Source organism: Myxocyprinus asiaticus, chromosome 34, assembly GCF_019703515.2.
Source record: "Myxocyprinus asiaticus isolate MX2 ecotype Aquarium Trade chromosome 34, UBuf_Myxa_2, whole genome shotgun sequence".
Taxonomy (NCBI): Eukaryota; Metazoa; Chordata; class Actinopteri; order Cypriniformes; family Catostomidae; genus Myxocyprinus; species Myxocyprinus asiaticus.
The window spans coordinates 30,178,688-30,182,239 of NC_059377.1; the positions used below are offsets into that span (position 1 = coordinate 30,178,688).

Sequence of the window (3,552 nt, forward strand, 5' to 3'; positions counted from 1 at the left end):
GCATTTTAATACAAGTGTCTTTCAATACAAGATAAGTTCTGAATTTACTGACCACGGGCCTGTACCATGAAGCCGGTTTAGGTGGGTAGCCAGGTAAGTTTAAGATTAGTTTGCACCAACCCTGGGTTTTAGGTACCATGAAAGTAGCTCGGCTTTAATCGGTGTTCGTCGCCATGGTATCTTATGCTGCACAGCTAACCTGCTTATGTTCTGGATTTGAGATCTCAGACCGAAATTTGACCAATCAGCTGTGAGCAAAGTCATATCTAGGTGACGTAACTAATTCCCAGTGTCTGTTGCAATGGCTTCACCTTTTCTTCCAAATCCTGTGGACATCTCCAATCAAATTGTTAGACAAGCACTTCGCAGAGAAAGAGTTTTTAGGGACAGACAAAATCCCCTTGCCTTTCCTGATACTTACTTGTATGAAAGATACCGATTTTCCGCGGAAGGAATCTCGTATCTTTGCAAACTTCTTGAGCCGCACATAACAAATGTGACACATCAAAGCCATACCCTTACTGTACAGCAAATGGTATGTATTGCGTTGCATTTTTTTGCAAGTGGTATATACTTGTGTGGCAGCGGGGGCGTGGTCAAGCCTCTCTCTTGAAAGCGGAGAGAGAAAGCGGTAAGGGCGCTTACACCTGAGTTAAATTATGTCTAACACCTGTCTCTAATTTCAGTGAGCGCGTGGAGAGCGGCATAAATAGAGCCATACCGCAGGTAGACGAGAGAGAGAGCCTGGGCACGGATTGTGAAGCCAAGAGTTATTATTACAAAGTTGAGAGTTTATTTTGTGAACTAGTTTGTGGATTGTTTTAGACTGAGTTATCGAACAACGTAAAAGCCTTGAGAGTGTGTATGTACTGCAGAGAGGAAAATAAAAACGCTTACCTGAACCAGGAAATCTGCTTCTCGCCTCCTCCTTTCCACTGATCCCCTTACAACTTGTATGCGGTCGGTGATGCAGAGAACCTAGGGAAAAGCACGGTTTGTCGAACCATTCGCAAGGTGGTCCTCGCACTGCAGGGGTACATGAATAGCTTCATTGTGTTCCCCGGACATTTATCGACCATGTCCATAAAAAAAGGCTTTTATAAAATTGCCGGTAAGATATATTGATAGGGTGCCATCACATGAACTAATTTAACCTTTTACATTCACTTTTTTTTTCTTTTTCAAAAAGCAGATTTAACTTAGAGCACTTAAATGTATTATACAACACATGTTAAGAATTATTTTTAAAAATCTTTAAAAATAAAAAAAAAAACTGCACACATGTTGCAATCTCCACAGCACTAGGAAAACATGAGGCAGATTATGTAAATAGAAAGTCTTTTCACAGCCTTTATGTTCAGGTAGGCCTACTATACATGTGAGCTGATTTTTATTTTCAGTGAGATGAATCTTTAAATGAATAGTAATATTAACAGATATAACAATGATCTACTGTACATTTCATCTGCAGATGACTTGTGATCATGAATGTATGATCACAAGCTTGGATGCCAAATGGTCTGGATCAGTACGACTCATGAATTTTCCATAAGTCTGTGTTGTGTTAGCGCTTTGAGGAAGGAAAGTTAAATATGGTACAATACAAAACACTTTAAAGTGTTAATTTTAATTGTGACACAGCAAAACTTACACAATTTTCCCTTTTCTGTTCTATGACAGGGCTTTTTGATGGCCTGTTGGTAGGAGACAGGGGTTATGCATGCCAGAGGTTTTTGCTAACCCCCAATCCTTCAATTTGCTTCAATGTGGCCCTCAGTAAAACCAGGGTAGAGATTGAGATGACCTTTGGCATCCTAAAGGCACACTTCAATTGCCTTCGGTGCTTAAGAGTGTCACCAGAGTGGGCATCACAGATAGTGGCTGTATGTGCCATTCTGCACAATATAGCCACTATCAGAAAGGAGCGAGTACCACCACAAAACCAGCTTTTCCCCGATGAAATTGACCCCATCCCACTTGACCATCCAGCTAGCGCAGCTGTCAGAGTTGCAATCACCATACAATATTTTACTTAATAAAAGCACAGAAGCACATCTGTAAAAACTACAGGTAGGTCTCAAACTTTGTTATTGGTTATGTGGCTAGGGAGGGAGAAAGAGCAAGAGAAAGTTGCATTAATAAATATTCATAGTGTTCATACTAAAGTGTTACTTGATTAAATATGTTCACATACTGAGATCTGTTTTTCCATCTGTTTGAACTCCAATTTTATTTTTTTAATTTGGAGCCTCCTCAGCTCACATTCCAGCTCCTTTAGTGTGCAGTCTAATTGTAGGCTCCTTTTATAAAGGGCCCTGACTGAGTCTGTTACCACCTGAACAAACATAATCATTACAAGTTTTCTGGAGGTTAATCATATTACAAAAAGTGGCATGACTTTCTACAAACACAGGACAGACTGTTATTTATGTAAAGGGTTTAAAGCATTACCTTGTTCACATTCCTTCTGAAGCCTATTGAGGTAGAGGCCTCAGTTTCTGGGGCAGGTTGTGAATAATCCTACAATAAAATAGATGTGTAAGGGCCAGTCACTTTTTTTATGCCACACATTCAAATGTGTACCATAATAAAAAGCCCAGTGCATTCACTTCAGCAACTGTCTCAGAACACACAGACAGAGTGTCTTCATCATTTGCTTCACCCTAATAAATAAAAGTAGGTCAATGTAAAGCATAGCTGTTGTAAAGCAGGTTCTGTTCTGTCTGCTGCATACTGACCTCTGTGTGGGAGACTGTGTGTATGTGTGCTGCTTCAACAGGGACACTGTATTTCCCTCTACTGCAGAACATACAGTCAGCCATATTTAAAACTTTTAAAAAAGTAGTAATGCTTTGCACACATACCCAGTGTCACTTGCTTAGAAGAGCCAGCACCAGGGTCAGATTGTACAGTACCTGTAATCCCATCCATAATCGGCCACCCCCTATTGCTACTCAGAGCCAACTCCACCACCACAGTGTATTCTGGAGGAGGTGGCCCTCCCCCAGTTTTCCGAATTTCAAACTTTTTTCTGTTAGCTGCAAACAAGTGTTTGTGATAAAATTTCACACAAAAATAAAAGGTTGTGGTAAATACTCACCATTTTGAATTATATTTGTATATTTTGTCTTGATCTGCTGCCAAGTACGTTAGAGTTGGGGTTGCATCTAAAAATCACGAATACTAATTTTTCTTAGGATGTAATATAATTTCACATTTTTTATATATAAATATATTTTTATATATTTAAACACACACACACACACACACACACACACACACACATACATATATATTAATCTTCATGGTAATTTCAGCATTTAATAATACATTTTTAAAATTTATTAAAACTGTTAACATTAGTTAATGCACAGTGAAGTAACATGAGTAACATGAACAATTGTATCGGAATTAACATGAACAAAGATTAATAAATGCTGAAAACTATATTGTTCATCGTTAGTTCATGTTAGCTAATACATGAACTTAACAAATACAACCTTATTGTAAAGTGTTACCATCATATACACGTACAAACACACGTACATCATA

The 3,552-nt window shown here is 38.6% G+C and overlaps 1 pseudogene; it reads left to right on the top strand.

The window, feature by feature from the left end:
• Positions 1–301: 301 nt before the first annotated feature.
• Positions 302–2,036, top strand: LOC127424971 (putative nuclease HARBI1; annotated as a pseudogene).
• The last annotated feature ends 1,516 nt before the right edge of the window (positions 2,037–3,552 follow it).